This window comes from Elgaria multicarinata, chromosome 12 (assembly GCF_023053635.1).
Source record: "Elgaria multicarinata webbii isolate HBS135686 ecotype San Diego chromosome 12, rElgMul1.1.pri, whole genome shotgun sequence".
Lineage (NCBI taxonomy): Eukaryota > Metazoa > Chordata > Lepidosauria > Squamata > Anguidae > Elgaria > Elgaria multicarinata.
This window is the reverse complement of record NC_086182.1, coordinates 19,257,380-19,266,921: the sequence shown is the minus strand read 5'-3', so window position 1 is coordinate 19,266,921 and position 9,542 is coordinate 19,257,380.

Here is a 9,542-nt window from a genome sequence, read left to right as displayed (position 1 = left end):
CAAGTCTTAACAGAGGATGTTTACGCTGAAAGTGTTGAAGTTCTATTTCCAGTTTACTACAGAAGATATCAACTATTTAAAATCATACATACAGTGCCAGTTCCCAGATATAAACTCTATGTACAGTCGGAGTGAACAAAGTAAGAAGTAAGGGAAACCATATTGGTTTATAGAGAGCTCCGGCTATTGGGCAGTATAGAAATGTAATTAATAATAAATAAATATAAGGGGAGGGAAAAAACCTCCAAAAATCCATAGCTTGCAATTCCTTTACTAGCACCAAAACCAGGAAACAAGCTCTTTTGAGTTCTGCAGACTCTTCATTGGGCTGGATGGTACATAAAGTTACATAAAGAGGCTGGGGGAAAATAGCCCTGTGATTATATATAGTTTCTTTGTTCCTGAATCTTAGGTGTAGCCTGATACATACAGGTGCTAGCAGAGACTCATTCCTTCAGTCTATTCTGCAATCTCCATCTTGACACTGGTTCTAAATGCAGAGCTTACTGCTACAAGATCTAGCCCAATTCTCCCTCTTACCCACACCCTCTGCTTTGTGTACCATTCCAAGGATGATGAGTTCTGGAGAGCTCAAAAACATGTGCTTTGTGACTTTTGGGATGGTCCTAATAAAAGTGTTGCCCAATGGTGAAGATCAGATGCATTACGTGAACTTACCAGGGTGCCATCACTTTCTGGAGCAACATGGATGTCCGAGAGAACAAGGGCTTCCACCACCTGCTCCATGGGATCTACCACACCCTCTGAGGAGAAGGAACACAACTATAGACAAAGATGGAGGGAGCCAAGTTGTGATTGTCTACTGCCTAAAATATGCTGGTACTTGGGGGTGGGTGGGTGGTTAATTTTGCCTTTGGCTCCACCTACTATGGGAATACAAACCCTGAGAGCTTCTCTGAACTTGAATTTAGCCCTCAGGTTGAGAGAGGTTCAACCCCCGCCCCCTGGAATAGTTTGATCTGGCATGAGGCAGCTTCCTATGTTCTTTTCACTAGAATAACAAGAACCTGACCAAGAACCACAATCAAAGGAGATGTTTAACTAACTACAGGGTCACCATCACACACATACCAAAATGTCTCACTGGAGTAATAGTAAAGGGACGCTTAGAGGGTGGCAGCAAAGGAGAGGTAGACCCCCCACCAATTATGGAATGAACTCCCTACTCAGGTCCACCTGGTGCCAACAAGGTCATCTTTTCAGCGCTGGTTTAAGACTGTCCTCTACTCCCAAAGGCATATGATGGTGCATTTATGCCAGTTATCTAAACAGGTCTAATATTCCATTGAAACTGTGTTTAGCTGTTTAAATTATTTTAAATTTTGCATATTCATATGTTTATGCTGTATTTTATTATCTTATCAATTGTTGTAAACCACCCAGAGAGCTTTGGCTATTGGGTGATATAGAAATGAAATAGATAGATAAATAAATAAAGAATGAACAGCCCTTTACTACTTGAAATAGCCCTACTAGAGTCCCCTTCCAAAGTTAGTATTTTATTAGATTTTAACTCCAAACCCATTTTCCCACCCAGTTCTGAGAACATAAGAAGAGCCATGCTGGATCTGACCAAGGGTCCATATAGTCCAGCATTCTGTTCATGAAGTGACCAACCAGCTACTCACAGGACACCCACTCACAGGACACAAGTGCAACAGCACCATCCTACCTATGTTCCCCAGCAACTGGGGAACATAGGCTTACTGCCTCTAATACTAGAGCCATCAGGCTAGCCAGCAAAAGCCTTCTCCTCCATGAATTTATCCAACCCCCTTTTAAAGTCATCCAAATTGGTGGCCATCAGTACATTTTGTGGTAGTGAATTCCATCATTTAACTATGTACCATGCAAAAAAGTCCTTCCTTTTCTCTGCCCTGAATCTCCCAGCAATCAGCCACAGGGGGATAGCATTAGAGGATTCACAATAGAGCGTTAGGTTTTAACACATTCTTTTTATTGCCAGCACCCTCTTGAAATAAAAGTCAAAGGACCAGAGCTATAAGTTCCATAGCTATTACGCTTCTCCATTCCTGATAGCAATACAGCACCATCTCCAGGGAACTAGAAAACTTGCACCACCAACCTTTAGCAATCCGGCAGCAACAAGCCTTCCTTACACTATCCCAGAAATTCCTCTGTCCAGCCATGCCCAAACTACACACCCCTTCCTTTACCTGTATGCTGTCATCCCTCCTTTTTAACCTTGCTCATTGGCGAAGCTCATCAGGGAACACATGCTGCTCACCAATTAGCTTTGGAACTCACCTGTGCACTTCTTTCCTACTAAGGTGGGAGAACATTTGAACTGGCTCCTCCAGCTGTCCCTTTAGTGAAGTTGATCTGTAGCATTTAACAAGGTGATCATGGTTAGCTTTAGCTTCACCTGCTGATTTTTCTGCATAATAAAATGTATGGGCGCTTTTCTTGTGGGCAGAACTGGGGAGGGGGTAATTTCTGCTCTCTACACCCCCTCTTGTGTGCCCTTAAAATCTGCTCCAGAGGGCTGGGGAACAGATTTTTAGAAGATTTGAGGGTTATGTAGGAGGACGTTCTATTGCACATTGTTGGATTCTGACCCAAGTTAGAGAGACAGGAGTGAGCTAGGCTTGTTTCTCTCTCTCTCTAGCAAAGGCTATCAATGGCGACTAGCCCTGACGGTTGTGTGGTTGTGTGCTATCTCCAGTATTTGAGGCAGTAAGCCTGTGTGCACCAGTTGCTGGGGAACATGGGTGGGAGGGTGCTGTTGCATGCACCATGTCCTTCTTGTTCATCTCTGGCCAATGGGTGGTTGGCCACTGTGTGAACAGAGTGCTGGACTAGATGGACCTTTGGTCTGATCCAGCTTGGTGCCTCTTATGTTCTTAAGTTGGCAACCCTAGTTCTGACCCCACACCCTTGGCAACCTATTTTGGGCCACCGACACCCTGCAAACCTTGGAGTTCCCCCAAAGCATGTCTTCCTTTCGTGCACACATAAAGGATTCCTTCAGCAGGAGTATGACAGGGATGAGTAATGTGTGGCACTCCAGATGCTCTTGGGATGGGTAATGTGTGGCACTCCAGATGCTCTTGGGATGGGTAATGTGTGGCACTCCAGATGCTCTTGGGCTTCAGCTCATAAGAATAGCAGCAGAGGCACGCTGGGTAGGGTGACCATATGAAAAGGAGGACAGGGCTCCTGTATCTTAACAGCTGGATAGAAAAGGGAAATTCAGCAGGTGTCATTTGTATGCATGCATCCCCTGGTAAAATTACCTCTTCATCACAACAGTTAAAGCTGCAGGAGCCCTGCCTAGCATGACCAGATACAAAAGAGGCCAGGGCTCCTGCAGCTTTAATTGTTGTGATGAAGAGGGAATTTCACCAGGGGCTGCATGCATACAAATGACACCTGCTGAAATTCCCTTTTCAATACAACTGTTAAAGATACAAGACCCCTGTCCTCCTTTCCATATAGTCACCCTAATGCTGGGTCAGACCAAGTGTCCATCTAGTTCAGCATTCTATCCATACTGTGGCCAACCAGCTGCCCACGGGACACCCACAAGCAGGACTCGGTGGCTATGCTGGGGAAGGTTGATAAAATTGCAGTCCGGCAACCTCTGGAATACCAGGAGTTGCCCACCACTGCTTTAGCACGTTTTCCATCATTTCACTGTATGTACACAGAAGACGAGTGCATTTGAAGCCAGGTTAGACAACGGGAAACCCAAGTGAGGTATTTATTTATTCATTTATTCTCCCAACGCAGTGCTCAGGATAGTACCCCATATTATCCTAACAAAGCAAATTAAATGTACATCAGATTTAAATCTGCAATCAGACAAGGACACTTTCTTAATCCCACTTTCTACAGATCAGGTTCAAGGGTAGAAAGAGAAGCACTCTGTGGATGTAGAGCTCCTTTGCACTGCATATGTGATAAAAATCCAAGCTGAAGCCCATCTGGGGAACACTGTACCTTGTTGAGCCCCAAAGGCAAACCCAGTAGTAAGAGGCCTTCTATGCAAAGTGTCCCATCTCTCGGCTTTGGGGGCCTGTTTGCACTTCACAACAGCTCACCACATCTTAATTTAACCACAGGGGCTATTGTGTTGTGCTAGGTGCCGTTTTTGCATCGTGCCCGGCTTACCAAGGCTTATTGTGCGAATCCAGGCAAAGGAGGTTCAATAACCCTCAAATAACCCTAATGCAAGCCATGGCAAACCAGGCGCTCATGGAAATAAGCCTTGAATTCAAGCATAGCTTCACATTTCTGGCTGCCACCCTGGCAAAGGCTAATTCAAGTACACATATGGAATGGGAATTGGAACACTCACAACCCATGCTTTTATACTATCTGCTTGGGATTGTGGTGGACAGCTCAATGAAAATGTCAACCCAGTGTGCGGCCGCTGTAAAGAAGGCAAACTCCATGTTAGGTATTATAAGAAAAGGAATTGAGAATAAAACCACCAGTATCGTACTGCCTTTAAACAAATCTATGGTGCAACCACACTTAGAATACCGTGTACAGTTCTTGTCACACCTAAAAAAATGTATTATAGAGCTGGAAAAGGTGCAGAAAAGGACAACTAAAATGATTAAGGGGCTGGAGCATCTCCCTTATGAGGGAAGGTTACAACAGCTGGGATTGTTTAGCTTGTAAAAAAGGAGGCTAAGGGGAGACATGACAGAGGTTTACAAAATTAGGCATTGGGTGGAGAATATGGATAGAGAGACATTTTTCTCCCTCTCTCAAAATACTAGAACCCGGAGTCATCTCTTGAAGCTGATTGGTGGGAGATTCAGGACAAATAAAAGTATTTCTTCACACAGCGCATAAATTATAGAATTCACTACTACGAAATGTAGTGATGGCCACCAATTTGGATGGCTGTAAAAGTGGGTTGGATAAATTCCTGGAGGAGAAGGCTATCAATGGCTACTAGCCCTGATGATTATGTGCTACCTCCAGTATCAGAGGCAGTAAGTCTGTTTGCACCAGTTGCTGGGGAACACGGGTGGGATGGTGCTATTATAACGTCCTGTTTTGTTGGTTCTGGTCGACAGCTGGTTGGCCACTGTGTGAACAGAGTGCTGGACTAGATGGACCCTTGGTCTGATCCAGCAGGGCTCTTCTTAAGTTCTTTGGTTTGATCTTCAGATTAAAGGGGTAAGTAACTTGGTGCCCTTCAGCTGTTTTGGCTAAATCTCCCATCAGCCCCAGCTTGCATGACCAATGGTCACCTGCCCTTCTCCATTACAAGGTACACTTCATCTGCTACTCACTGTACATACAGCCCATGTATTGAACTAGATGTTGTGTAAAATGGCATTTCCCCCCCTAATCTGGAAGTACTTTAACCCATTTTTATTATGTGCAAATGTCCCATATATATTCATTCCCTAAGATACTCTGATTATTAGAGAAAAACATTTACCAAAATTTAACTTTTATCACACAGACATGCCAAGCAATTGTTGGGAAGACCATGGTCTTGACAGCTGGCATGTTTAGACAGAAAAATGTCCTACATCTTCCAGCATTTCCTAGGCAGCAGGCTGAGAGTTGTAACAGTTTTCTGACTAAACATGCACAGGATTGTACTCTAAATAAAAATAAAACAAAATTCAATAAAACAATAAATAAAATAGCGCTTTGAATGAGCAAGGGCCAAGTATCTTTGCTTTTAGCTTATGATCACATAAAACATGTACTATGCAATCATTTCTCACAAATGATGAGTTAGATCCAGATTTAGTTGTAAAGTAGACCCATCTAAAATCAACGTGACCTTAATGATGATTAGCTTTTCATGGATTTCAATGGATGTACATTGAATGGATGCAACAACAGAATGAAATTTAATAGGGATCAATGCCAAGTTCTACATCTATGAAATAGAAACCAAATGCACAGTTACAAGATGGGGGATACTTGGCTCAGCAATACTACAAACGAGAAGGATCTTGGAATTGTTGTAGATCACAAGCTGAATATGAGCCAACAGTGTGATATGGCTGCAAGAAGGCAAATGCTATTTTGGACTGCATTAATAGAAGTATAGCTTCGAAATCGCGTGAGGGACTGGTTCCTCTCTATTCGGCCCTGGTTAGGCCTCATCTAGAGTATTGCATCCAGTTCTGGGCTCCACAATTCAATAAGGATGCAGACAAGCAGGAGCATGTTCAGAGGAGGGCAACCAGGATGATCAGGGGTCTGGAAACAAAGCCCTAGGAAGAGAGACTGAAAGAACTGGGCATGTTTAGCCTGGAGAAGAGAAGATTGAGGGGAGACATGATCGCACTCTTCAAATACTTAAAAGGTTGTCACACAGAGGAGGGCCAGGATCTCTTCTCGATCCTCCCAGAGTGCAGGACACGGAATAACGGGCTCAAGTTACAGGAAGCCAGATTCTGGCTGGACATCAGGAAAAACTTCCTGTTAGAGCAGTATGACAATGGAACCAGTTACCTAGGGAGGTTGTGGGCTCTCCCACACTAGAGGCCTTCAAGAGGCAGCTGGACAACCATCTGTCAGTGATGCTTTAGGGTGGATTCCTGCATTGAGCAGGGGGTCGGACTCAATGGCCTTAGAGGCCCCTTCCAACTCTACTATTCTATGATTCTAAATATGACTAAATCTGGATCCAGCCTATTGCTTTTACCCATTGGAAATTTCAATGGATAGGTCAATTCATATCATTGACTAAAATTTATGTTGCGGCCCCAGAACATTCCTGGCTGCTTCTGGAAATTCTTCAGGATGCCATATTACTTTATGTTAAATTGGATGAACTATATTTTGATGATTAGATGGACAAATCTCCCTTGAGACCTTTCTTGTAATGGCATTATCTGAGCCTACATGTACTAAATTTTAGCTTTTTGTCTACTGCAGAAATGTTTGTACTTTAAGGTATCATCTGTGCCTCCTTTTGCGGAAAAATGTACAAACATCCAGATGTCCTACATTCAGCTCTACCAATCAGAGCCCCTTAGGCTATATACATGCATTTGCCAAGGAAAACTGGAACACACGGGCACATCCTTCCCTACCAACAGGGTAAAATGAATTGTATCTCTTTTCTCCCTCCCAACAATTCAAGGGTTATCATAGTAGCTTGGAAGTTTAATCACAGTCACCAGCTGATCCAAACACAGCCTCAGATAGGGGAGAGGGGATTAGCAACAACAGCTGACAATGGTACCCCTTCATCCTGGCCGGCGAGATCACATTACGCCAGTCCTTTTCCAGCTTCATTGGCTGCTAGTCCAGGTCTGGGCCCGATTCAAAGTGCTGGTATTGACATTTAAAGCCCTAAACTGCTTGGAACCAGGTTATTTGAAGGAACGCCTCCTCCCATATGTACCTGCCCGGACCTTAAGATCATCTACAGGAGCCCTTCTCCGTGAGCCCCTGCCAAAGGAATTGAGGCAGGTGGCTACTAGAAGGAGGGCTTTCTCCGCTGTGGCACCCCGGTTGTGGAATGAGCTCCCCAGAGAGGTCCGCCTGGCGCCTACACTGTACTGCTTTCGTCACCAGCTGAAGACCTTTTTATTCTCTCAAGATTTTAACACTTAATTTTAACCTAAATTTAAATCTTACTGTTTTAACTCTGTATTTTAATCTTATATCAATTTTGCTGTGTGGTTTTATCCTGGTTGTGCTTTTTATACTGTATTTTTTAATTGTGCTTTTAACCTGTTGGTTGTTTTATTGTGGTTTTAATTTTTGTGAACCGCCCAGAGAGCTTCGGCTATTGTGCGGTATAAAAATGTAATAAATAAATAAATAAATAAATAAATAAATATCCTTCAAATAACTTTGAAGCTGGTGGATAAGTTGCATCTGATTAATTATGGGACCACAAGAGCAGCCCAGGGTCCCCAGTCAATTAAGAGGGCTTCTCTGGAGTTGTATGTCCCCATGCTTGGGTATCACATTCTCCCCATGGAGAACCAGGAACCAAGAGACCCACAGGATCAGCCTTTGTAAGTGTCTCCTCCGCCCCCAAAGAAAGCAAGAAGCAACTACTTCTCAGTAGAGAACAAGAGTCCTGGTTTGTTTAACATTTATTTTCCAAGTTTTAACTTATTATTCAGATATCACAGTTTTCTACATTAAAATATTTTCATGCTTATCTCCCTCCCACCCCACCCATCCCCCACAATTCCCCCTCCTCTGTCCAGAGAAAAATAGAATTGACACAACTTTGATGGAATGCGCTAGAGTAAAGACGAGGCTACTGCACCCAAGTTACAGAGCACACAGACCAAAAAACAGTACGAAGAAGATCTGCATAATAGACAGCATTGGAGGGCTGCATGGGGGAGACGCTGGGACCGGCACCTTCTACACAGCCCGAGTCATCACAAATCCCTCTGAGCAACCCCTGGGTCGTGATCTGGGATGTCGCCAATGGTTTGCAGTCTGGGTCGCTGAAGCTGGGAGTGCTGGGAGTGGCCCCAAGGAATAGCCTGGAAAGCAAACAAAAAATCAAGGCGAAGACACACAGTTCCTATTTGCCCCTGGGCTTTGAAACTCACAGAAGCCCGTTCCATACAAGCATTGGACTGCTGATGACGCTGAGCATCAAGCTATTTCTTGCCCAGTTGAATATGGCTAGCCAATTTCAAGTTTGGAAGGTGGTTTAAAAACAAACCCAAGGTCAGCCATGGTTCAAAACCCAGTGTCATCTAAAAGGCCACTTAATAACAGAATTTAAAATATCCCTTCGCATGCTGTGTTTGCCTTTACCTTTTCTACCTCATTTGATAGAAAATGTACTAGATAAATCAGATAGAGGGCCTGCTAGTGTAACCCTCAAGGGACCAGGTTATATGGACAATTAGATGCTCCCTAACTTTGGACAAATGTTGACCCATTCTGTGGTGCGCATTCTGGAAGCGAGGAGCTGCCTTCCCAGTGGTATTACGAAGACTAACACTGTTCAAGGTAGGTAAACCGTTAGCTGCGGGCACAGCCGCTCTGCCAGCATAGCTCTCCAGCCTCAACTGTTCTGCAATTTCAGAGTGCGAACGGTCGGCAGTCCCTATTTTGCTACTGTTTCATGTTACGCTCGAATCTGCACAGGTGCAGATGGAGAACATGGAACAGGCTGATTAGATCGGCAGCCCACATGCCAAGTTTGTGGAAGAGGTAGGAATCGTGCACCTGTTATACTGGGCGAGCTCCAGGGTGTGCAAACGTTGCAATGTCATTGTTGCGTAATTCCTCTGCCATAATTGAAGCTAGTGGTGAGTTGTGGGGTTGACCAGACACCAGAAATCACCTTGCTCTGTTGCGTGAACCTCTTTCGGTCCCTCTGCTGGCAAACCAGCAGAGTGTCATCTGTTCTACACAACAGCATAGAGCGGCAGACATTTCACAGTGGCCAAGGAGTAGAGGTTTTGCTCTGCTCTCACTCAACTACTTCCCATGGGATGAAATTTGTTTCACAGTGCAATGAACAGACAACTGCAGCCTTGAGTGTTTTCTTCCCCCAGGACTGCGTAAAGAAAAAAACCTTCCAT